The 26790-nt window shown below is 50.7% G+C and overlaps 1 protein-coding gene across 2 annotated transcripts in view; it reads right to left on the reverse strand.

Annotated features, from left to right (window-relative positions):
- The window catches only part of AJAP1 (adherens junctions associated protein 1), a 130494-nt gene that overhangs the window by 13940 nt on the left and 89764 nt on the right, over positions 1 to 26790 (reverse strand). The gene's annotated exons all lie outside the window — the stretch shown is intronic.

Genomic DNA, 26790 nt, shown 5'->3' on the forward strand with positions numbered 1-26790 from the left:
GCTGTGTTCTTTCTTACACCTGCCAAGCCCTTCACCTGCCTCCTCTACTCGGAGGCAGGTCAGCTCTGGGTGAGATATTCCTCATGACGCCTTTCTCCTCTCACACCCTGGGCCAGTCTCACTCTTCTATTCTGGAACGGTGAGCTCCAGGGTGCTGGCCTGTGAGTGGGAGCAGGGTTTGGCCTGACCCAGGGGGAGCCAGGATGGGCCAGTACATATTGGGGAGGTAAAAAGAAGAGCACATGGGATGACACCCTCACAGACCCGGATCACGAGGTGAAATCTTCCTCTTTCCAGAGTCCTCGCTAAGAAGTTCACTGCTTCACGAGGTTCCAGGAATGAAAGTTTCAGGCCAGCGGCGGATGCTTCCCATAGCCCCAAAGGAGAATCCATGGTCTAGCCTTGTTGCCCTGGCCCCAATCCCTGAATGCGGAGGTGGGGGGCACTGGAATCAGCAGGACAGGGACAGAAGGACCAGCCACTTCAGAAGTGGGGCAGGTAGAGCTCTGGTCATGAACTGTTTGCTGACACCCACATGCACGATGGCAGAAAGCAGGGATTCTTTCCCGTCCCCCACCTCTGTCCCAAAACCTTCTGCAACATTTGCCACTAACCACAGACACAGGACTGGGGAGACAGGAGGGCAGGCCTGCAACAGCTCCTGCCTCTGGTCCCTACCACAGACCACCTTCTTTCCTGACTACACATCTGTCACATCCTTCCTGGGACCTAGATGCTGGGGACATTACCAGCCAGCCAGGGCTACTCGGAAGGTCCACTTTAGCACCTGAGAAGCTGGAAGATCAAGGCAGTGAGGGAGCCCGCCAAGCCCGCAGGTGACAGCACCTCCTCCTACTCATCTCCCCATGTCCTTCCACCTGAGATCCAAGCAACTGTCCTGTCTCCGCCTGGGGCTCCATCTTGGTGTCTGCTTTGCAGAGACCCGCCCCTCACACCTGACCAACCTCTTGGGCTGCTGGGGTGAGAACACTGCATGTGCATGTTTCAGCATGGCGGGTTTCAGTGTCAAGATTTTTCTGGCGGCCTCCCAAGGACAGTCTCTTAAACAGATGTTACCTCTCTGCTGGATATGATCCTCATGGGGGAAATTGTTCATAAATGATTACACATTGGCACAGCCAGAAAACAAGCTTTGTCTTCCTGTTTCCCCGTCTCTGGGGGTAATTTTTGTTTTTCACAAGGGATTCTCCAGGACTCACAGAATAACAGCATCCGGCAAACAGTGGAGGAAACACATAAGTATGGCGGGTCTCTCCCAAGCCCTCTTCTATCCATTGATTCAGGAACTGTTTGTTGTGCACCTACTGTGTGCCTGCAGCACTAGTACTGCTCACCCACAGGCAACAGCTGCTCCGATGCCCCCTGAATAAAGGTGCTGCATTCACTGCAGTTCTGGCCAATGACCTCCCATAAACCTATGCCCCATCTGTGGCACCTGCTGTAACCTCTGGGCAAGTCCCTTCTCTGGGACTGCCAAGTTGGTTTGCTAATGAGTTGAAAGCTAAGTTATGCAACAGGGACCACCCCTAATCCCACCAACAATGGGGTGTCTACCAGCTCTGGTAATCCCTATCTATGTGCCAAGTTTCCTGAGACCCAACTCAGACCTCATGTGCAGAGGAAGGATTGAAAAGGATGGACAGCTGTGGAGGGTGGGTTGCCTGTTCAGTCTCCTCTTGCTCTGTACCCACACACTCCCTCTGGCCCAGTCAAGAGAAAGCCATGCTGTCACGAAGCATATGTGCTCATCCTGTGTCTGTGCTTCTTGTGATGAGAAGGAGGTTGCTGCTGCTGCTGCTGCTGATGGTGATGGTGATGGTGGTGATGATGGTAATGATAATGATGGTGATGGTGATGATGCTGGTGACAATGATGGTGATGATGATAATAGTGATGATGATGGTGGTGATGGTGATGTGGTGATGATGGTAATGATAATGATGGTGATGATGATAATGGTGATGGTGATGACGGTAATAATGATGGTAATGGTGATGATGGTGATGATAATAATGGCGATGATGATAATGGTGATGGTGATGAAGATGGTGGTGATGGTGACAATGATGACAGTGATGGTAACGATGATGATGATGGTGGTGATGGTGATGATGGTAATAACGGTGATGGTGATAATGATGGTGATGGTAATAATAGTGATGGTGATGATGGTGATAGTGACATGATGATGATAATGATGGTGACACTGATGATGATGGTAGTGATATGATAATGGTGATGGTGATGATGGTGAAGGTGATGCTGATGATAATGTGATCTTAGCTGCATGATGTATCACTAAACTTATAACTAAGGGGTAAAAAATCAGAAACCAACTTAACAGAAAGAAGGGTAATGATCTATTTCTGATGCTGGCCTTGCCCTGGAGGCCCTTCTCCTGCCTTTTGTGTAAATTTTCTTAATAGATTTCCCACATTAAAACGTGAAGGGTGCATTATGGGCTAATCACCAGCTAAGAGGGTCTGGGCAGACATACACATGCAATATAACAGCTATGCTTTCTACAGGACCCCTTGATGCAGCTAGCTAAGCCTTCACACCTGGGATCGATTTAACCCATCTCCACCCCGCATTTTTTTTAACCTGTCTGACAAACTGGGTGCCTGATGCTAAAGAAGAAAAATGACTTTCCCTGGTCAGCAAACAAAGCCTGGACAAACGCAATTCTCTGCTCCAGCGTCCCCAAGAAAACCAAACATCTAAATCCAAATCCCACACACCTGTGGCCACATTCTGTTGTTAAATAAGTTCAAGATCAACAGTTTACTGAACCCTGCACAAACTTTTCTTGCAAAGTAAACAGCCGTGTGCTTCAAAACCTGGAGTGTGGGTTTTAATGGGCTCCTGGGCTCCTGCTTAGAATGTTACAACTATGAGAATAAAACTACAGACCCTCATGATGGTTGGACAAGGACTGGGACTTCTGACATGTGGCCCCAATAATATTTCTAGGAAGCAGGCTGAAATATGGAAAATTCATAAGAGTTCCTCATTATTTCCTCTCTTTGGAATGCTGCTCACTTAGAATACAGCAGAAAACATGGGAGAAGTCATGTGGTGTTTACAGCATCCGCCCCATCATTTAGTCTCTCCAAGAGCCAGGAGTAGTTTCCTTCCATGTGTAAATCTTCATGTGGATCCCAGGTAGACAAACCTTTTCTTAAAAGACCAGATAGTAAATATTTTAGGCTTTACAGGCAGTATGGCCTCAGTCACAACTACTAAACTCTGCCATTGTAGCAAAAAAAGCAGCCGCAGACAATGGGCAAAGAAGCAAATGGGGCTGTTTTCCAATAAAACTTCATTTCCAAAAACAGGCAGTGGCCATGTTTGGCCCATGGACCACAGTTTACAGATACGTGATTTAGGTGAGTAGCTCAAGGTGGCTCTGCTTATAGATTAAATAAAAGCATATTCTTCTTTTTGGATGATCGATTAATGCTTGGAATCAAACTGCAATCTTTTAGTTTGAAGGATTAGAACCTTCCCCCTCCACCATCAAAGCTTTGCTGTGTGCCGGACTCTTCACTGGTCACTGTCAAGGTGGTTTCAGAGAGACCCACAGCCTCTAGTTTATGCCTGGGTCTTAACATCCAGCAGCAGTGCCCTCACCCTGCTGGGTTTGTCCATATGAAGCCACTTGATAATAAGTCACTTTGCATAAAGGTTTCCCTTGAGAAGTCAATTACACAGGATTTTTGATGTTTGGAAATCAAAACTCAGAGAGAAATGTACCAGTTTGATTCCTTCGATGGCTCTTAGAAATATTTCAGCCACGTCTATCTCAATTTTCTCCATGTTAAAAAGAAATAGCATCTTGCCAAACACAAGAATGTTCAGATTATGGAATCATTGTGTAGAGAGAGACCATATCTTATTGGTCTGTGGAAAGGACTTTTCCCACACTATGCAAATGGCACCATTCTCAGGAGGCTTCGACTTTTCTCCTTCTTCACTCATGTCTCTCCTTCTTCACTCATGTCTCTCTCAATACTCTCGCCTTAAATAACATTCCCACTGGTCAAGTCTCTGGTGGCTATTAGCTACCTCGGGCAGGAACACCTGTCCCATAAACCCTGCTGCCCCTGAGCAATCCTGGAAAAGTTTCCATGTCAGCTGTCCAGGGGCTATGACTGGATTGACAATGATGTCACCTAAAGGGAGCACACACTCTATGCCCCCAAGGAAGGAACAAACAAGCAAACTTTTCCCTCTCCACTTCCAAGGTCAACACTGAATCCCATCTTCAAACTCTTTGCAATTCAGACCTGGTCCCAGAGCTCAGAAGCATGCTGTGTGGGAATTCTTGCTTCCCCTTCCTGACAGGTGTTATTGTTCCTGCTAATTTGGGGGCTTTTTCTGCTTCTGTTAATTGCCACTGTATACTAATGCATGAGGAATCAGCTGCCATCCAGATAATGAAAAATTGTCCCCAGAATAATGGATGGGGACAGATGGATTACCAAGCTCTGCATCAGTCAATGGGGCTTTTATGGTTATATTTGTGGTGGCTTGTAATAAGATCAGGCCCTGAAGATTGATGTGGAAGTTTGTAATCCATCTCTGGGTCTGAACAAGGTCTTATTAAATGAAGCTGAATCAAATACAGGCCATTGTCCATGGCAAAAACAAACCCATCAAGGGCTTTCTTTCTAGGACGTGAGGCACGTTTGGCTGGTACACTTGGATGATGGCAGGAGTGATGGTCCTGGAATTGGCCAAGGCAAACAGATGACATTGCTGTGTGTATCATACCTGATTTCACAACGCAGGAGTCTGGAGCGTCTGAATTATGCAAACAAAGAGCCACGGTCACTGGACACAAAAATGTCTGTCATGCAACAAGGGTAAGTTTGATAGGTGACAGGTGACATTGGGACCCAAAGTGCCAATTCCATCCCAAAAAAGCCATTCCTTTTCCACAGAGACCTGCAAAATGTCAATTTCACAGCAGTCCTTGAAAAAGAGTCTCTGGGAACATGTTGGCTTGACTAGGGAGAAGCTCGCAGTGCCCAGTGGTGGACAGATGGGAGGCAGCTTGGCTTGCTGGAGTTGGAGGAACCTCAGGGATTAGGCTTCGTCTGAGTCAGTTGCTCACCTCCTGGGAACAGGCTGCTAAGAAAAAATGCATCTTCCAAAACTGGGATGCTCACAGCAGAACAAGGCCACCAGCTTTTATGGCAGGGACACAAAGGAGTGTGCTGTTTTCTGAGTGACCCCGCAGAGTCTTCCAAGGGGTGAATGTATTCGTCAGGGTTCTCCAGAGAAACAAAACCAATGAAATATAGAGAGATCTATAAGAAGAGATTTATCATGGGATTGGCTCATGTGATTATGAAGGCCGAAAAATCCCATGATCTTCTGTTTACAAGCTGGAGAACCAGGAAAGTTGGTGGTGTCACTCAGTCCAAGGCCAAAGGCAGGAGAAGATGGATGTCCCAGCTCCATCTACACCATAGGGGGTTCATGTCAGTGGGCAGGGACACTGGTGGAAGTACCAGAGTCTAAAGGCCCAAGAACCAGGAGCTCTGATGTCCAAGTCCAAGGGCAGGGGAAGACAGATGTCCCAGCTCAGCTCTCTCTCTCTCTCTCTCTCTCTCTCTCTCTCTCTCTCTCTATATATATATATATATATACTACAGACCCTGTGGTCATGACAGTTGGATAAGGACTGTGTGTTTTGACATGTGGTCCCAATAATATTTGTAGGAAACAGGCTGAAATATGGAAAATCCACAAGGGATCCTCATTATTCCCTCTCTTTGGAAGGTGTGGGGAGATGGAGAGAAGGAGAGGGAGAAAGGGGGGGAGAAAGTGCGAGGGAGGGGGAGGTTGGAGGAGAGGGAGACAAAGAGGAGAGTGGGGGAGGGGGAGAGGGAGAAAGGCAGGGAGAGAGATGAGGGAGAGAGGGAGGAAGAGAGGGAGAGAGGGAAGAAAAGAGAGAGAGAGGGAGAGGGAGAAAGGAGGGTAGAGAGAGGGAGAGGAGGGAGGGAGCGGGAGAGAAGAGAATTTGCCCTTTCTTTGTCTTTTTGGTTCTACCTGGGCCCTCAACAGATTGGATACTGCCCACCCACATGGCTGAACAGGGATCTTCCATACTCAGTCCATTATTTCACGTGCCAATCTCTTCCAGAAACACCTTCACACACACCCCCAGAAACCATGCTTTACCAGCTCTCTGGGCATTCCTCAGCTCAGTCAAGTTGGTGCATAAAATTCACCATCACAGTGGGTGATGGCCTGGCTCAGGGAAGTGCTTCAAGCCAACACTACATGGAGATAAAGTCTCCTCTTATTGGAAGTCCTTCCAGCTTGGGACAGGATCACATGCTACAGAAACAGAACTCCCCCTAAGGAAATGCTTTGCTGACATCTCACAGGACTCGGCTTGGTCACAACAACACAGTGAAGGGCAGTCCCCAGGGAATTGCCCCAAAGGGCCTAGGCAGGTGGAGCAGTGGTCCTCAGCCAGGGACATCTGGAATGTCTGGAGACACTTTGGGTTGTCACAACTGTGGGTGGGAGTGGTTGTACATCTAATGCGTAAGGGTCAAAGATGCTGGTAGATGTCCTCCGAGGCACAAGACAAGCCCACAGGACAGATATCACTGCAGCTGAAGCCTTGGGTTGGAGGGTCACCCCCAGTGTGCCTCATAGGGTGAGGTGCGAGCCCATCCCTGGTTGTTTCCTTTTAATACCCCTTCTCCCTCCAACGCTTTCCTTATCAATAACAAAGCCAGGCAGGGAGAGAGGTCATGGGGCTGACACCTTGGAGCCACTGTAGAGGTCCATAACATGGAGTCACCCCAAGTTTCTTGGTAGAGGGTGCCAAGCCTCGTGCCAAGTGAATTAGTGTATTCACAGCTCACTACAGCAACATGAGGTGAGCACAAATATGTTCCCTAAGTCCAGAAGGAGGTTAAGGGATTTTCCCAAGGTTGCACAGTGCCATTTGGGGTCCCCACAATCACCCTCAGGCTTAATAATTCAGCAGGGAGGCTCACAGAACTCAGAAAGCCATTATATTCTTTGGTATAGTTTATCACAGCAGAAGGATGAGCACCAGGAAGAGAGGCATGGGACAGAGTCCAGGGGAGACCAGGCACTTCCGGATGTCATCTTGCAGTGGAGAAATGTGGACAGCACTGTCTCATCCCAGCAATGATGTGTGACAATACGCATGAAATATCGGGGAAGCTCCCTTGGGCCTTGACGCCCAGAGTTTGTGCTGGGCTCTGCCACAGGTGACCCTTGGCATGGCTGACCCCAGTCTCCAGCCCCTCTGAAGGTCAAGCTAATACCACAATACCCCACAGCCCTAGTTCCCACCATAAGTTGTACCGTTGTATTATCTGGTCAGGACCAAGGCCCCCAGGCAAAAAAGACACTCAGGCAGGACATTCCAAGGGCTTAGGAATTGGGGGCAAGGACATTTCTTTGGGCAAAATTAACCCTGTACTGCACACACAGCTAAGACATGGCAGACACGGAATTCAACAGGCTTGCTCCAGGTTTCAGCCCCTCACTGCTGTCCTGCACAGCCTCTTGGAGGGTTGTATGAAGGATAGTTGCATTATGTTAGGTATAACTAAGACCTTGTTATTGTCTTTATTTGAAGATTATATATAATTTCAGGAGATGTGTATGGGCTCAAGTTGACAAGGGGTGGACTTGTGATGGTTAATATTAAGTGTCAACTCGATTGGATTGAAGGATGCAAAGTGTTGTTTCTGATGGGTCTGTGAGGGTGTCACCAAAGGAGATTAACATTTGAGTCAATGGCCTGGGAAAGGCAGACCCATCCTCAATCTGGGTGGACACAATCTAATCAGCTGCCAGCACAGCCAGAATAAAAGCAGGCAGAAGAATGTGAGAAGACTAGATGGGTTTAGTCTTCTGGCCTCCATCTCTCTCCCATGTTGGATGCTTCCTTCCCTCAAACATCGGACGCCAAGTTCTTCAGCTTTGGGACTCAGATTGGCTTCCTTGCTCCTCGGCTTGCAGATGGCCTATTGTGGGAATTGTGGGACCTCATCTTGTGAACGTGCGAGTCAATTCCCCTTAATAAACTCCCCTTATATATACATCAATCCTGTTAGTTCTGTCCCTCTAGAGAACCCTGACTAATACAGATTCTGGTTGTTCTCTGCACAGGGATGGCTAATGGCCATGGCATCATGGTCCAGGGAGACTTGGAGATCTTCCTAAGTATCTATCTAGCTGTGGGCTCCAGAAGGGACCTGAAGTTGTACTCATGTCCCCTGACCCTAAGACTGGCTACCAATGTCACCCGTGGGTTTCTTTGTATTTGGAGATTGCTCTGAACTAGAGAACACAGAGTGTTACAGACGGGACTCAGAGAGAGCCCAGGGGACAAGTCTTTGCTAGAAAGACCCCATGCCACCCAGCTGCAAGCCTAAACCAAGGCATCAATCCACCTTCCCTTCTCAGGACCATCTTCTTGGCAAAATCTCAGCACTGCTGCATTCAAATCTGGGATTCTCAGCAGGAGCACCGGGAATGGGGTGAGGACGAGGTGGGTAGAGAGCTTGGGAAATGAATTCACTGGCAGTGAGGTTTACCCTCTGAGTTAAAAGGCTTTCCAAAGGTTCGGGCACCCTGGGGGCTCAGTTAGGGTTAAGGGGGCACAGAGCCCTCACTTTATGTTTGCAAGATCATGAATCACCCAACAGCAGCCTTCGGAGCCATGATCTCAATGCACATTTCACATGGAGACTGCACAACCTGTAAACCTCAAATATGTACATCTAGTCCTTCAGGAAAAGTTTGTGACTCCTGGCCTACAGGACCCCAAGAATCCCAGAGTGGGCACTTTGTGTATGGCATGACTGTGGGGGGGCACAGATGGGCAGCCTCTGCTCACGGGCCCCCTCCATGGTGTGGCCACACGCCTTGGCGAAGGCCAAGCCTGCATATTCACCCCTTGTGGCAAACAGAAACGCTTAGACACATTGCTGAATTGAATATAATGACTATGAAATGGGTTACAGGCGAAAGGAAGCCAGGCCCTGTCCATCTGCTCCTTCTGACCTGCATTCAGAGAACGCGGCCCAGCAGATGGGAAGGGATCACAATGCTGCATCGTGGCCGGGAAATGTGGCTCCCCAGCCGTGGACCCTGGGCTGTCCCAGGGGCGGGGAGTCAGATCTGCTCCGTGACAGGCAGCAGCATCTTCTCCGGAGCAGAAAGTCCAGTGCTGGAAGAAGCGGAAACCCCTCAGAGAGAGCATTCAGTGTTTCCAGGGCAGCTTCCAAAGCTTGCATGAACACACACGCATGCATGAACACACTCACATATACACACACGTACACACACTCTCATACACACAGACTCACACATGTTCACACACACCCACACGCACTCATATACACACTCATGCCCGCACATGCACACACACACTCACACATACACACATGCTCACACACTCTCATACACATGCTCACACACACTCACATATTCACACACACATGCACACACACAGGCTCACTCACAGAGATTCACACACACGGCCTGAATTTTTAGCTTGTGTAAGAACAGAAGCCACTGATACTCAACTTTGAGCTCAGTGGCCGTTAGGGAAATGACCCATTTCTTTCACTGAACCTCCGCTATCATTTGAGAAGTTCCACAAAAGATGATGGCTCTGGAGGCCAGTGCTTGGGGGGAAGGAAGTCGGCCTTGCTGCATGCTAAGGAGAGTTTCAGGGTTTGGGGAAGAGATACCCTATAGCCAGGGAGGCTTTGAACCAGCTGAGGGGCCTTCTGCTGCAGAGATGCTCCATCCACAGCTGGAGCCTGGCGGGAGGGGCTGGGCCCTGCGTGTTAGCAGCAGAGTCCCTTCTGACAACTCCCAGCGCCACCGGCACCACCGCACCCACTGTCTTCAGAGCCTACGTTTAGCTTATAAAATGGTCAGTACATCAAACCTCTAAGCAAATGGCAAGGCTCCCCCTCCAAAAAGTCCGCCTGCACCTCGCTCTCGGAGGCATGGTGCTGTGACCTCACAGTTTCCATTCAGCAGACATGTGCCTGGTGTAGGTGGGAGAACCCATGGAAGGAAGGCACCCAGTTCAGAGGCCCCCGCACAGGAGGTCCTCAAAGAGCAGTGGCCTCACCCTGGTTATGGTCACTGCAGAGTCTATGCAGAGGCTTGAGCCAGCTCCCTGGAGCAGAAGAGACGGGGCTGGGCACACCCAATGCAGTCAGTGGTCCAGAGCAGACATTCTGCAAATTGGGACTAACATCAGTCCATCCAGCTTCCAGCCCCAGAGGCCAGATTCCTCCAATATTTTTATTTTGAACTGTCTTTCAAAATATGCTCCCTGTCTCCCAGACACCTAACCAAATTAAACAGACTATAAGACATTTGCCTCCCTGTATTTCAAGCTCTCAACACGGCCTTATTTTTAGTGATGTTTCAACACTGACCCTGGTTCAGGACTGATGTGCCATCCAGCGGCCCCATCTAAGAGGAGCAGGTCTATACACACCTTTTAGAGTCAACACACGAGAAGGAGGAGCAAGGGATTCTCAGACACCAGCTGAGTACCAGAGGGTGTGCTGAGCAGGCCAGCAAGAAGGCTCCTTACCTGCAGTGGCTGTAGTCAGAAACAGTCACGGGGCCATGACCAATATAATGAACTTGACCAAGTTTGGAGCTGGTTCAACCTGCATCCTGACCTGAGCTCTGGTGCTGGCCATCTTCAGAAGTACTCTGGAGTTTGCAGAGTGCACAGAAAGCCTATAACCCAGCATCCAGCTCTGGGCAAGTGAGTGATCTGCTCTGTCCTGGGATCTCGGGTAGAGGGAACAGCAGTGTCTGGGACTCAGCCCTGAGAAGCTGCCTTCAGCTCCTCTGCACCCCGGCTGTCCTGGGAGCTGTGCTATCAATCGAGCAGCAGCCTGATGTATGCACCACACTCTCCAGCACAGGGTCGGGTGGGCTCGTGTCTCCATGCTATGCCCGTAGGACCTCCTGAGATGGTTAGGTTTTGTGTCCCCACCCAAATCTCATCTTGAATTGTAAGCCCCATAATCCCCACTTGTCAAGGGAGAGACCAAGTAGGGTAATTGAATCATGGGGGTGGGGGTGGTTTCCCCCTTGCTGTTCTCATGGTAGTGAGTTCTCACGAGATCTGATGGTTTTATAAGGGGCTCTTTCCCTGCTTCACTCAGCACTTCTCCTTCCTGCCACCTTGTGAAGAAGGTGCCTTGCTTCCTCTTCAACTTCTGCCATGATTGTAAGTTTCCTGAGGCCACCCCAGCCATGCAGAACTGTGAATTGATGAAACCTCTTTTCTTTATAAATTACCCAGTCTCGGATATTTCTTTATAGCAGTGTGAGAATGGACTAATGCACTTCCTATGCCAGCCCCTGATGTTTCTTTCTCATGCTCGTACAGGATCTGACAGTCTCCCAAGGAGACATGATTGAGGAGTGACACACTATATTAGTCTGTTCTCACATCGCTAATAAAGACATAACTGAGACTGGGTAATTTATAAGGGAAACATTTCTAATTGACTCACAGTTACACATGGCTGGGGAGGCCTCAGGAAACTTACAATCAGGAAGGGGAGGCAAACATGTCCTTCTTCACGTGGCGGCAGGAAAGACAAGTGCAGAGCAAAAGGGAGAAAACCCCTTATAAAAGCATCAGATCTCATGAGAATGAGAACTTACTCATTATCACAGAAACAGCATGAGGGTGATCACCTCCATGATTAAATTCTGCCTCCCACAGGTCCCTCCCACAACACGTAGGGATTACAGGAACTACAATTCAAGAGGAGATCTGGGTGGGGACACAGCAAAAGCATATCACACACCTTGCCTCAAGATATTATAGAAAAGCACTCTTCACTCATTCAATAACTGCTTATTCAGGACCTACTGTGTGCAGGCACTGGGCTAGACCCAAAGGTTGCAGTACAGGAACAAAAGCAAGCAGTGTCCCCATCCAGAACAGGCTACAAACCAGGGTGATGAGGACACCAACCAACCAATCACAAATACACATGCAAGTGCACCTGTGACAAGAGGTTCCACAACAGGAGGTACCATCAGTGTCTGTAATAGACCCACTCCCCAAGTACCTGTGATGTGTTTCCATGGTGGTCCCAAATCCTCACCCCCTCCAGCCACACTCATGCCAGGATGCTTTACAGTTGCCTGTGGGCTGGGCCAGTGTTGGGAGCAAAGTGGTGCATGAGGCTGGCCATTTTGTCCATTTGCCATCCTAGTGAGAACATGCCCAGCCCAGCCCACGGGAGGCTGAGAGACCCATGGGCCACAGCTGACAGCCCTAGCCCCCAGCTGAAGCCAGCCCAGGTCAGCCAATAGCTGGCCACCCCGGGGCATGTGAGTGAGCCCCAGCAATACACTGGTAGCACTGCATGCCCCTGGGTCTGGCGCTGTTTGTGGCATTTCAAGGCATAGCTCACTGACAGGGGAGTTGGAAAGGGGAAGGGTCTGTGCTGAAGGCAAAGGAAAGGATCTACTGAGAGAAAGACCAGAAGTGAGGTGGCCTCCACTGACACGGAGAGTCAGATGTCTCCAGGAGCCACATGAAATCCTCCCAGCCTCGCTCGGGCTCCCTTATCACCTCCCCAAACAATGACTCATGTGTGAGCCTCTGTGTCAGGCTCTCATCTCATTCCAGGCAACCCCCGGCTCTGCCACAGGCATTGGGGAAAGGGCTGGGGGCAGGCATGTGTGGCTGCATGACAGAGATGAGGCTAGGGAGGGCTAGGGGCAGCCTGAGGTTCCACGCTTGGAGGGGACGCTGCAGGCTCCCTACCCTCCCCAAAGACCCTTCTCAGCATTCTGGGAAAACCCACAAGGGTTCTCTGCTCAAATCAGGATGGGAATTCTGTGTAGGAAGCTTAGTTCCCTCCTGGAGCGTCACAAAGCTCAGGTTTGAGAGGCCTCCATAAAGCAAACTTGTTTCAGAAGGTTTGCTTAACCCAGCATCTCACAAATTTGGCATCTGCACTGTTCTTGCACAGAACCTAAGCGTCTGAATCCCAGGAAAACAAAACCTCCATGAACTCAGCAGGACATAGGCTCAGAGACAGGAGGGAGCCTCTCTGTCTTGGGTTCCACTCACGGCAGGCCCTCCAAATCTAGCCATCTCTGTTCTGCCCTAGACCCTCCGTAAACATTTGTGAGTTGGAGAGAAAGAGCTTAGCTTGGGAGACATTGACCCAGGAGGGCACTACTTGCTGCTGAATCTTGGTCCAGACAAGCTCCTGCTGAGAAGTTTGGGTCAGAAAAGGTCAGGCCATGCCATGAGACCACCACACACCTGGCCCAGGCACCCTGAGCACTGGCTCCCAGCGAGGGACTCCACGGTGCAGACACAGTCATTTCACTCCTGCAGCCCTCCCTGAGCTGCTTTCGGCAGGGCCAAGCCCCTTACCACTGTGGGCTGCTTCTGTTTGGGGGCCCGTGATGTGAAAAAGGGACCACACTTCTATTTCTGTGCTGAGAGGTGCTTGCTCACTGATGCAGCTGCCAAACTCCACCAAACTCAGTGACAAAGATCCTCTGCCTGGAGAAACTCTCATCAGGCTCCTGCACCTTCTCCTAGGCTTGTCTGGGCACTTCCTTCTAAAGTCTATGCTTAGCAAAGAACCCTGCTAAGTGAGTTTAGCCAAAACCCCCACCCTCCATATGGGATCACCCACCATTTCTGATCCGTTGTCATCCTTCACCCTTCCCCAGGTGACGTCTGATCATCCTGGCCTGCCTTCAGCAAGAACCCTGTTAGGTGGGTTTAACAGCCAGAATCCCCCTTACCCCTGATGTTTCCTCCTAGTCGTTTTTAATCCCACCAACCACCCCGCCCTGCCCCTTGGCTGCACATTCCCATTTGCCCAGGCTGTGTTCAAAGTTGAGCCCAATCTCTCTCCCCCATTGCAAAATCCCATTGTGTGGTCCCTGTACTTGCTGTGATGGCCCCAAGTAAAGTATTCCTTACTGCTCTCTAACAAGTGTCATTGAATAATTTTTCCTTTAACATCCAAGACATGCCTTCCAGCGAGGTCTGAGTCAAACCCCCAGTATTAGACTGAGTCCATGGGCAGGCAGGGGGTGGGGATGGGGGCAGCTTAATCTCCCTGGAGCAAGGCCAGAAGCTTGCAAACAGAGTCGCATGGTCAGGCAGGGTGCTCTGCCTGCAAAACCCACTGGCAGTGTCAACAGAGCCAGCAGGAGGAAGATGGTTATCCCCTTGTTTCATTAAAACCTCTATGCAGCCAGAGAGTGGAGAAATTGCAATGCAATTTGAAGTGTGGGGGTGGTGTGAGAGAGGAGGGGGACACGTGAGAGTCCCCTGCACCCACTTCCCACAGGGGTTCTGAGTGCTTTTCAAGGCTTCCTGCTGCAGAATATTGTTACATTCAATAACAGCTGCTGTCTTTATGACACCAACAGCCATTTTATTAAAAACAATAAACAGATAAATACATGTACTTGAAAGGCCCCCAGTTACCCCCATACCCTCCCTGTTGCTCTTGGACAGTCACCTGGTGCCCCTTCTCCCAGCAGGACAGGAGTGGGCTGTGCCATCCAACCATGGCTCCACGGGCTGCAGGGAGGGCACATGGTGAGAATCCCTGTGCTCATACCACCCGGCTCCAAGGCAGAGACACCTGGTGGGCCAGCTGGGGGTTCCTGCCCAGGCAGGGCTGATCTCCCTGCATGTTGCCCACTGGGGCTGTTGCAAGTCAGGACATGAAAGGCCCAGGGAGTGGTGGCCTTTCACTGTCCCCACAAATGCTCCAGGTTGAGATGAGGGGAGAGCAGTCCCCACAATGCCCCCCACAAATGCCCCAGGTTGAGCACTGTCCCCACAAATGCCCCAGGTTGAGATGAGGGGAGAGCAGGAAGGAGGGCCCAACGTGGGACAGCATAAGGGAGGCTCGCTCGCTTGGAATAAGGAAGCCATAGGAAAACGGCCGCTCCTTGCTTTGCGCTGGGGTCCCAGCAACGTCTTAATCCATGTTTCCAAGAAGGCCTTTCAAAGCACAAGACTGAGGCCCTGTCACCGAAAACAAACAGAAACAAACAAATAGACAAATGTTCAGTTTCAGTCTGGAAAATCAGAAGCTGGGAATTCCCTGTGAGTTTAGAAGATGTGAGATGTTGTCCTCTCATCCCCAAAGTGGCAGCTGCTTGAGGCCGGGAAGCCATCCATGGGCTGGGAAGCTTGGAATGGAGGTTGGGACTGTCAAGGAGGATGGGCTGCCTGAGAGACTGGAAACTCACTTTCTCTCCACATAGTCGCAACCTAGTGGGTAGCCAGAAGGGAAAGGGAGTCCCTGCTACAGGAGAAACAGCCTTGAGAGCAAGAATTGGCAAACTTTTCCTGCAAAGGGCCGGAGAGTCAACAGTTTAGGTTTTACAGACCATACAGCTTTGGTAGTAACCACACACCCCTGCCTGTGTAGCCACAGACAAATGTAAACAAATGAGTGTGCTATGTGCCAGGAAGACTTTAATTGTGGACACTAGAATTAGAATTTCAAATAACTTTCGTGTGTTGCAAACCGTTATCCTTTTAATTTTTTTCAACCTTCTAAACATGACAAAACCATTCTTAGCTCCCAAGATGTACAAACACAGGAACCAGGCAGGATTGGTCCACGGACTATAGCTGGTCAATGTCTGATTTACAGCCATGAATCATCTCTATAGCTTTTCATGCACAATGTCTAGCATTCAACACAAGATTACCAGACACACCGGGGGACAGAACCAAGTGAACAAAAACCAGAGAAAAAACAAAAGACAAAAGACATAGTCTCATAGAATAAGTAAGTATTGGAGTTATCAGACACCACCTTTAAAAGAGCAATTAGGCCAGGCACAGTGGCTCACGCCTGTAATCCCAGCACTTTGGAAGGCTGAGGTGGGCGGATCACCTGAGGTCAGGAGTTCGAGACCAGCCTGACCAACATGGAGAAACCCTGTCTCTACTAAAAATACAAAATTAGCTGGGCATGGTGGTGTATGCCTGTAATCCCAGCTACATGGGAGGCTGAGGCAGGAGAATTGCTTGAACCCAAGGGGCGGAGGTTGTGGTGAGCCAAGATCATGCCATTGCACTCCAGCCTGGGCAATAAGAACGAAACTCCATCTCAAAACAAAAACAAAAACAGCAATTAATATATTAAAGAAAATAGATTACAAGATGGAGAATTTCAAGAGAGAACTGGGACACATAAATACTACTACCTTATATATAAATAATGTATATGAATAATTTACATATTTATATATGAATAATTCATAGGAATATTTTTTAAGAAAATGGAGTAAATTCCTGCTAATTCCTGTGCAATCAGCCTTGGGAAATTTTCACGTCCTTTTTGGGTGTGGGTTTTCCCATCTGTGTAACAGGAAACTGGGCCTAGATCAGTAAGCCTCAAGGTGTTCTCTTGGGCCTTAATGTAGCTTCCAGGGGCTAGAGAAGAATCAAAGAGGAAGCTGCAGGGCACCCACTCTCTCTCCATACACTGCTGTCTCCCCTCAACCTATTTTCCATGTTGGGGATGAAAGATTTAGCTGAAAAGAACTGTGAAAATCTCGGGACTGATTAGTGCACAGGGCCCTTCCAGCAGCAATGATATAAAACGCGGTAAAAGGAGAAGATTCATGGTAGGCTCTCTGGCTGGCATCTTTACAGGCAGGGATGGTACAGATGGAGAGAAGATCATAGAAGGGGACCCACTGGACAGTCCAGAACAAAAGCATGTGGCTAAGGAGCACCCCAGGAAGGGTTGGCGGGAAGTCTGAAGACAACATGAGGAGGTGTGAGCAAAACAGGTTGTGTCTTCGGGGGCTCTGCAAGGCCTCCTTTTCCCTAGAAGACCCAGTCTTTCCTATGCCTTGAATTCTTCCACTTGGATCCTGGTTCTGTAGTTGTCTTTCAAGAAGCAAACTTTCCTTGGAAGAATAAATTATTCAAATGATAGGGTAACTGGAGCATGAGGGTGGGCTTGGGAGTCCAGGATTGTTTATTTGTGACAGAAGAGATGCAGGGGAGCAAGAGAGTCCTGGTCCCTGAAGCAAAGAGTGGCATCAAAGTGAGGGAAGGAAGGAGGCCAACCCTCATCAGAGCTGCATGCTAGAAGCTGTGCTGGGCTCCCTCCTGCTGATTTAAATTTAAACTCCACAATATGATACTACTATTTGCTCAGAGCTTGCTATGAGCCAGGTGGACCACTCGGTCCCCATAGCTCATAAGATTGAGAATGGGGCTCACAGAGAAGGTATAGGCATTCTTCCTGGGCAATCCCTTCAGCTCTGGGCACTGCCATTATCATCTCTAGAGCAATTACTGATCATGACGTCCTCTCTTGCCCAGATCCCTCACCTTCTGCATTCTCTTGTCTATTGGACATCTTTCCTGGGGAAATTCCAAGCTCCTCAACCACACAAACAACTGTTTCTTTCCTTGTTCCTTCATCTCAGTGAAACAAAGCCACCAGTATCTTCTCATCCCCCTTTCCCTCCTCCTCCTCTCCCTCCTCCTCTCCCTCCTCCCCCCTCCTCCTCTCCTCCCTCCTCCTCCTCTCCTCCCTCCTCCTCCTCTCCTCCCTCCTCCTCCCCTCCCTCTGTTCCTCCTTTAATGACATGCTGTGACCTTACTGCTTCCCTTTCTCGTGTCTGAGATGGCACTTTCTCCACCCACCTGAGCCCTGTACTTTGCAGTCATTTGCCCAGCTAACTCACTCCTGTGGGCACAACTATTACCATCCAGCCAGACGCCAGGTGCCTGGCATAAGAAGGTCTGGTTGCATTAGGCTGTGGGGTGTGGGCAGGGACTCAGTGCACCCTGTCTGACTCCTCAGCTGCTGTTTCCAGAGTCACCTGTGAACTCAGCTTCTGCTCCGACCCTGCCTTTGTGTTGGCTGCTTCTGTGTCCGTGATCCAATCTTACTGTACACAAAGTGGAAACGCACCTTGCAGAGAGCGTGAGTGCTTTCTCCCTTGGCTTGTGTTTCAACTGCACTCTGTACTCCTGGACAAAATGCCATCATCGGTGTGGCCACCAGGACTCTCTGCTCTTTAGATGCACTGGCTGGGTCCTGGGTAAAGTTGTGGACAAGTCGACTCCAAGACAGAATGTGCACAGCCAGGAGGACGAGCTGCCAGATCATGGGCTCCAAGCAGAGGCAGGTGTCTCTCTCGTTCATGACTGTCTCCAGAGCAGCAGCCACATCATAAATACTTGGCAAATGAATGACTGATTGAACAAGTGAGTGAAGATGGCATCTGACTCGGTTCCAGGTGCCTCCCTTTCTTTTCAGCACTCTCCTTGCTGGGGCACACCTGGCTGTGGGCTGGGACCTCTCTGCTAGCTCCTATGCCCTGCTGAGTTAGGAAGCATCGGCTAATAGGTTCATCGCATCAGCTACATTCTGGAACTGAGCGGAAATGGAATGTTTGTCAGTGGCCACCTCCACCAGGGAAGAGGCTATGCTGGACGAAGGTGTCCAGTGACCAAGGCTGGATCCTTCCCAGGCCACAAAAGGATCTGCCGGGTCCAGACATGGTGCCGTCATCTCCAGACAAAACAGAGGGGGAGAAATGGGTGGTCTGGAGGAGGAGCACCTGTCCAGGTAGGTTCCCAGGGCAGCCAGGGGAGCGAGAGGCACTAGGGGTTGTGCAGGAGCTGCCTTGAGGCCACCCAGATGGTTCCTGTCATGGCCTGGTCACTATCGGGTGGTGACCCGCCAAAAGAGATCATCTGACCACTCAGAGTCTCGGATTCTACACTGGGGATTGGGAGAAACTGACCTTTCCACTGGCCCTCCCAGCCAGGTCAGGGGATTGGAGGTCTTTTCCCTGCTTCCTGGCAGTTCCATTTAGTATGCCACCAGCTCCCTGGGACGATAAACAGTGTTGCTGGAGATGAGAATAACCACCTCACTCCTCTTTCTTCTCTGAAGGTCAGATCCCTTCCTCTCTGGTCCAATCAGACCAACTTGGACCCCTGGTCTTCTTCCCAAGGTGACAGCAGCATCCTCTAACAGTGATGGAGGAGGAGGGTGTGTCACTGGAGATTTCTGAGGCTCACTGTGCCCATCCCAGCACACCCTACCTCCAGTCCTGCTCCTAGGGAACCCACTCATCCCAGCTTGGCAGAGGGCACTGCTCTGTCTGTAACTGTGTCCATCCCAGCACACCTCACCTCCAGCCCTGCTCCTAGAGAACCCTCTCATCCCAGCCTTGCAGAGGGCACTGCCTCTGTCTGCAACTGTGTCCATCCCAGCACACCTCACCTCCAGCCCTGCTCCTAGAACCCTCTCATCCCAGCCTTGCAGAGGGCACTGCCTCTGTCTGCAACTGTGTCCATCCCAGCACACCTCACCTCCAGCCCTGCTCCTAGAGAACCCTCTCATCCCAGCCTTGCAGAGGGCACTGCCTCTGTCTGCAACTGTGTCCATCCCAGCACACCTCACCTCCAGCCCTGCTCCTAGAGAACCCTCTCATCCCAGCCTTGCAGAGGGCACTGCCTCTGTCTGCAACTGTGTCCATCCCAGCACACCTCACCTCCAGCCCTGCTCCTAGAGAACCCTCTCATCCCAGCCTTGCAGAGGGCACTGCCTCTGTCTGCAACTGTGTCCATCCCAGCACACCTCACCTCCAGCCCTGCTCCTAGAGAACCCTCTCATCCCAGCCTTGCAGAGGGCACTGCCTCTGTCTGCAACTGTGTCCATCCCAGCACATCTCACCTCCAGCCCTGCTCCTAGAGAACCCACTAATCCCAGCCTGGCAGAGGGCGCTGCTCTGTCTGCAAAGGCTGTGGCTGCCACATGCACTTTTCACTTCAGGCTCACAAGCCATTTTCAAAACAGTTATGAGGATGACAACGTGGTCCTGCAGGGCTCTGTGTCACCTCCCAACTCATTCTATTTTTAGCACACAGGTCTCCAGAGCAGTGAACAGCCAGGCTCTTCCAGCATTGGCAGCGAGAAGTGTGTTCACACCTCCATCACTCCCTTAGGTGCATGTGTGTGTGCACACACACTGTCCTGCACATGCACACACAAATGCATGAACACACACAAATACATGCACACACAAATGCATAAGCACACACAAATACATGCACACACAAATGCATAAGCACGCACAAATACATGCACACACAAATGCATGAGCACACACAAATACATGCACACACAAATGCATGAGCACACACAAATACATGCATACACAAATGCACGAACACACACAAATACATGCACACACAAATGCATGAACACACAAATACATGCACACACGCACAACCATGGGCATGCACACATACACACAAACACACGGCCAGGGACAAATGCACACACATGCCCCCAGACACACATGCATTCCCAAACACATATGCATTAGCATATACTGACCCAAACACAACAACACACACTGGCATATATAAATACAAACACACACACACACACAAACACATGCACACACAGACACACAAACACATGGACATGAAAACACACACATATGCCCACTAACACACAGACATACACACACATGAATGGGCACATGCATACACAATAACACCAGCATATATGAGCACAAAACCCAGCACACACACATTTGCAAACAGGGACACAAAAACACAAACGCACGGGCATGAACAAACACACAGGCATGCACGGGTGCACACACACACAAGAACTGCATGCATGCAAACACAGGCACACTCTTAAAGCTTAAAGGCACAAGCACTTTAAGCTTTAAAGCACACACCCACACACCCTTCATGGAATACCTGCCTGGATGCAAGACCTCTGGCACGTAGGGCCTCTGGCACGTAGGGCCGCTGCCCCTAAGGAATTGGGGTCACTGTGTCCCTCTGTGCACAGCTCCCGGTGATGAGGGAGATGCACCAAATACACTGGTTTTGTTTTTTCCTGGTCCTCCCCACTCTTGCCTCCCCCTGGCCTCCACAGTGTGCCTCCCCACGTCCGTGGAGGACTGGGTTGCGCATCCTCCAGAAGCCAGCAGTGGAGAAGACAGAGGCATATAAGCGCATGACAGCAGCTGCATCCACGCGAGGATCCCACACATCTGGGGCCATAGCGTCTTGTGTCTCGCTTTTTACAGAAACCCCATGGGTGACAGGGTCAGTGGAAGGAACACTGTCTTGATTTTGCTGATGTAAAGGCTGAGGTTCCAGGGACAAGGTGACTTCTGCAAGGGGAGGTATTCAGCTTCGAGCAGAGCAAGACTTGGAGGCAGTGCCTGACTCCATGTCTGTGGAAGGTGTGTCCACCTGACATGGTTTTGTCCTGAGAGCATCTGCAGGTCCCAAGGGACCTAAGTTGGACACACCCTGCCCACCATGTGAGCTCACGGAAGGCCCTTTACAACCCAGCAGAGAATATGATGTTGCTAAGACTGGAACGAGTTGGGCACTGCGAACTAGACTGCAGGGCCCTGGCATGATGGGGACAGTGTTGCTGGTTGAACCGTGTCCACCAGAAATGAGAGGCTGAAGTCCTGGCCCAGTCCACTCCTGCGGTTCTCACACCTTACATTGGATGACTTATAAACACAGACTTATTTCTCACAGTTCTAGAAGCTGGAAGGTCCAAGATGAAGGTGCCAGCAGGTTTGGGGTCTGGCGAGGGCTGCTCTCTGCTTCTAAGATGGTGCCTTTTGCTGCATCCTCACATGGCAGAAGGGCAAAAAGACTCCAGGGTGCCCTGTCATCCTCTTTTGTAAGAGCCCTGGTTCCATTCTTTTTTTTTTTTTTTTGAGACAGAATCTCACTGTGTCACCCAGGCTGGGGTGCAGTTGCGCGATCTCGGCTCACTGCAACCTCCGCCTCCCCAGTTTAAGTGATTCTCTTGCCTCAGCCTCCTGAGTTGCTGGGATTACAGGCACACGCCATCATGCCTGGCTAATTTCTGCATTTTTAGTAGAGACAGGGTTTCATCATATTGGCCAGGCTGGTTTCGAACTCCTGACCTCAGGTGATCTGTCCGCCTTAGCCTCCCAAAGTGCTGGGATTATAGGCATGAGCCACCACACCCAGTCAGAGCCCTGTTCCATTCTTGAGGACCACAACACTGCTACTACCAGTCACAGAGGCCGACTCCTATGCAGTGCCTCCCCCTTGCAGGTGCTGGCCGGGGACACACACAACAACTCAGCTCACCCCGGCATCATGAGTAACAGGAGATCATGCATGTAACACACCCAGCACAGCAGGGTGATCATGCATGTGATGCACCCCACACAGCAGAAGCGCTGAGATGGGACAGAGACCACAGGAGGCTCTTCTAGGGTGAAGGTTGATGGGAGGGAGTGGCTGATGGACGGGGAGGGGAGGATGCAAGGGCGAGGATGAGACCAGAGGCAGTGGCTCTGAAGGTCAGGTGAGGGGATGGCCAGGTTGACACTGTATAGGGCTGCATCTGGCAGCAAAATCTGGCTGCAGGGACACAGTGGGTGGGGTTTGGGTTGGAGAGTAAGGAAAGGAGGGTTTTTTTTTTGTTTTTTTTTTTTTGAGACAGACTCTGGCTCTGTCACCCAGGCTGGTGTGCAGTGGCATGATCTTGGCTCACTGAAACCTTGGCCTCCAGCCCTCAAGTGATTCTCGTACCTCAGCCTCCCAAGTAGCTGGGATTGATTACAGGTGTGCGCCACCATGCCCGGCACATTTTTGTATTTTTAGTAGAGACAGGGTTTCGCCATGTTGACCAGGCTGGTCTCAAACTCCTGACCTCAGGTGATCTGCCTGCCCCAGCCTCCCGAAGTGCTGGGATTACAGGTGTGAGCCATCATGCCCGGCCAAGGAAGGAAGCTTTCATTTGAGGTCGGCGATTGTGGACTTAGACTCAGCCTAACTGTGAGCTATCCGCTCCTTCCATGCATATGTGTGGATGGCACGCAGTTGCTCTCACTCAAGGTGGAGGTTTTGCACGTCAGGTAGAATGGGGCCCAAGAGGGACAAGTGGGAGGATGGTTCAGTGCCTAGGAGGGGAGGGGGCGGCACAGCCAGACCTCACATGCGCTGGAGGATGGGGGTTTTGAAAGAAGCCTAAAGGCCTGAAAGCCTGAGGAGGAGGAGGCCCTGGCCAACCCGGTCTGCAAGACAGCAGCAAGAGACAGAAGCTACATAAGGGCCCCCAGGAGAGACAACAGAGGCCAGGCGAGGTGGAGAGGGGGGACGGACGGCATTTGGAGGAGTGGGGGCCAAATCAGGAGCAGCCAGGGGTGTCTCAGAGTGTGGGCAAGTGGAGAGGGCCAGAGTGCAGGCCAAATGGACATGCATGGAGCCCTCCTGGAGGGAGTGAGGCTGATGACGGCACAGCAAATGCCTGCAAGGACAGACCCCTCAGACCCCTCTGTGGGACATCTTCCTCTCCTTCTCTCCCTTTGATGCCACGTCTGTCTCCTTTGGCTCTGGCTGACGTCTGGTTTTGTGTCAACATGGAGGCTGGGACAGTGGCGTTCTCCCACAGGTGACCTCACGTGAACACGGTCTTGTCCTGCCTGGACTACAGAGTGAATGAATCTCTTCTCTGCAGACTAATCTGGTGCTTTTACCTTGGCGCTCCTATCGAGACCCACAGTCCCTGAAGCGTAGGGTCACAAGGCTGGTGGTGAACACCTAGCAAGTGTCGTACCACCAGCTGCCTTGTCAACGAAAGTCCCAATGGTGGGGAGGCGATTTCCCGAGCTGGGGAGCACACAGGCCAATCTGTGACACCCAAATGTGTGGGCAAACCACAAAGCCTGGTGTTCACTCCATGCCCCTCTGTCACCCCAGAGGCTGCCTGCTGAGCTGCAAGGAATAGAATTCAATAGCAGTCGTTTGTACTAAGTAGGACAATTTTTCATTGTAAGCCCTAAAATGTATTTTCAGTGCCTTAGAAGGCACCTGGAGTGGTCGATTGTTGGACAGTTGTGGTCCCTGCACAGATGCTGATAAGGGGTTACCATGTGTTGGGGGCCTTGCTCTATGCCAGGTGCTCTGCTGGGCTCATCCCACCCGTTATTGCTCATGTTTACAGTAATCATCTCACAAGGTGGGCGATGTGGGTTGAACGGTGCTCCCTCCCCCAAAAGATATGGTCACATCCTGGCTCAGGTACCTGTGCATGGGACTTTATTTGGAGATAGGGTTGTGCAGATGTGATTAGCTAAGGATCTCAATTGCCCGGGACTCAGGGTGGACCCTAAATCCAATGACAAGTGTCCTTATAAGGAAAGGAGAGGGATATCTGAGACACATAGAGATATAAAGGAGGCAGCCACGTGATGATGGAGGCAGAGATTGGGGTGATGCAACCACAGTCCAAGGAAGGCCTGGAGTCCCCAGAAGCTGGAAGCAGCAAGGAAGGCTCCTCCCCAGGAGCCTCCAGAGGGACCATGGTCCTAGGATACCTTTCTTTCAGACTTCTGGTCTCCAGAATTATGGAAGAATAAACTGCTGTTGTTTTAAACCACCCATTTGCGAAACTTGGTTACAGCAGCCATGGGAAACCAATGCAATTGGCTTCACTGTTTTCATTTTACAAAGAGGAAAGGGAGGCTGGGAGAGGCTGAGACACTAGTCCATTTTACCCGCAGTCTGGTCAGTAGCAGAGCCTGATTCCAGAACCCACGCTCCCGCCACGTGTCCCCAAGTCCTAGCCAAACACTGAAAGCAGTTGACTCGCCCCCAGCAACAGAGGGACGTCAGGATGCTGGCCTTGGAGAGGAAGCGCTGCCCAGGACCCCGCAGCCTCCTTTGCTCAGACTCCACCCACCATCCCCACGTGACCTGCTGACTGACTCAAAGCCAAATGCACAAGGTATGTTCACGCCTCTTGGAGGAGGCCTTTCATCTCCCATCCTCTGTGCTCTGGGAGCCCCAAGGTGTGCATAATTCATTCCTAAGCACCAGCTAGTCTGAGAAGGGCACTGTGAACAGCAGAGGAGGGTAAGGCAGTCTGCGTGGAAGGAAGAGAGGAAATGGAGGCTGGCTTAAAACCCCAGGCCCCCCCCTTATGTGGAGCGGAGCTTTATCCTTTCGTCATCAGAGCCTGGCAGAGCCCTGCCTGCCATCCAGGATGGCGGCAGGGCAGCATTCCTCCCAAAGGTGTGGACAGAAGCAAGGCTGGTAACGGGGAGAAAGGCAGAGCCCTGGAGACCTGTCCCCTCCCTCTGAGGATGGAACCCAGTGCATCTCGACACACACGCCCACAACAGCCTTCTCGGTGCTGACGGAGGTGGGAGGGCTCCAAAACAACTCATTTAGGAAATTGTCGCCCTAGACTCTCCAGCAAACTCCAGGCCTTTGAGGGTGTCTCTGACGTCCATTTGTTATCACTGCACATTGTTATTTAGTATGATTGCATGTGATTATTTTGATTATTTCAATTCTAGCTGTGGAGGGGAAGAGGAGCTGGAGGTTCTGCTAGGATGGGCTCACTCAGTCCTTCCAAGGACGCTCTGTCTGAGGGCTTCCTTCCTCGGTGCAGCGGCCTAACCACTGGCCCCAGGACAGGGAGGTACAGGAGAGGTCTGGACCCCATGGCCCCTCAGGAGCCTCCCAGCCCCGAATCCGGGCCCTATTAGGTCTGCCTCTCTCCTGAAGCCCTGAGACCCAAGTGGGTGTGTGTCATCTGCTTGTCTGTCACACTTAACAGTGACAACAGCAGGCGCAAATCATGTCTGGCCTGGTATTTGTCTTTATGTGTGCATGGTACGTGTGCCTACCCCTGTGTGCATGCAGGTGTGGGCCTGTGTTTTGTGTCTGCACGTGGGCATGTGTGCCAGGGTATATGTGACTGTGTGTTATGTGCACATGGCCAGACATGAGGGTGGGCATGCTTGGGCGTGTGTGTGTGTGTGTATGTGTATGTATGTGTATGTGTGTGTATGTATGTGTGCATGTATGTGTGTATATGCATGTGGGCATATGTGTGTATGTGTGTATGTGTGTGTGTATGTGTGTGTATGTATGTGTGTATGTATATGTATGCGTGTATGTGTGTGTATGTGTGTGTATATGCATGTGGGCATGTGCGTGTGTGTGTGTATATGCATGTGGGCATGTGTGCGTGTGTGTATGTGTGTGTATGTATGTGTGTATGCATGTGGGCGTGTGTGTGTGTGTGTGCATGTGAGTGTGTGTGTGTGTGTATGCATGTGGGCATGTGTGTGTATGTATGTGTGTGTGTATGTATGTGTGTGTATGTGTGTGTATATGCATGTGGGCATATGTGTATGTGTGTGTGTATGTGTGTATTTATGTTTGTGTGTGTATGTGTATATGTGTGTGTGTATATTTATGCATGTGGGCGTGTGTGTATGTATATGTATGTGTGTGTGTGTGTATGTATGTGTGTATGTATGTGTGTGTATGTGTGTGTATGTATATGTGTGTATGTGTGTATATATATGCATGTGGGCATGTGTGCGTGTGCATGTGTGCCCCTTCATGTTGTGTGCACACAGCTGGGTGTGAGGGTGTGCACGCCTGGGTGCACCCCTGTGTGTGCACGTGAGCAGGTCTGCATCTGGATCCTGCCCTGTCTTTCTGGCTAGGCCCAGCCAGGCCCACATCCTCCCCTGAAGCCTCTCCCCACAGCACTCAGCAACATACTCTCTAATACAGTTTAATAATTGCTCTGCTGATTGATTCATTGACCTTGGACAAATCACTTACGTTCTCAGCCCACTCATCTACCAGAGGAAAAAATACGTGAGAGT

Source organism: Pongo abelii, chromosome 1 (genome assembly GCF_028885655.2).
Source record: "Pongo abelii isolate AG06213 chromosome 1, NHGRI_mPonAbe1-v2.0_pri, whole genome shotgun sequence".
Taxonomy (NCBI): Eukaryota; Metazoa; Chordata; class Mammalia; order Primates; family Hominidae; genus Pongo; species Pongo abelii.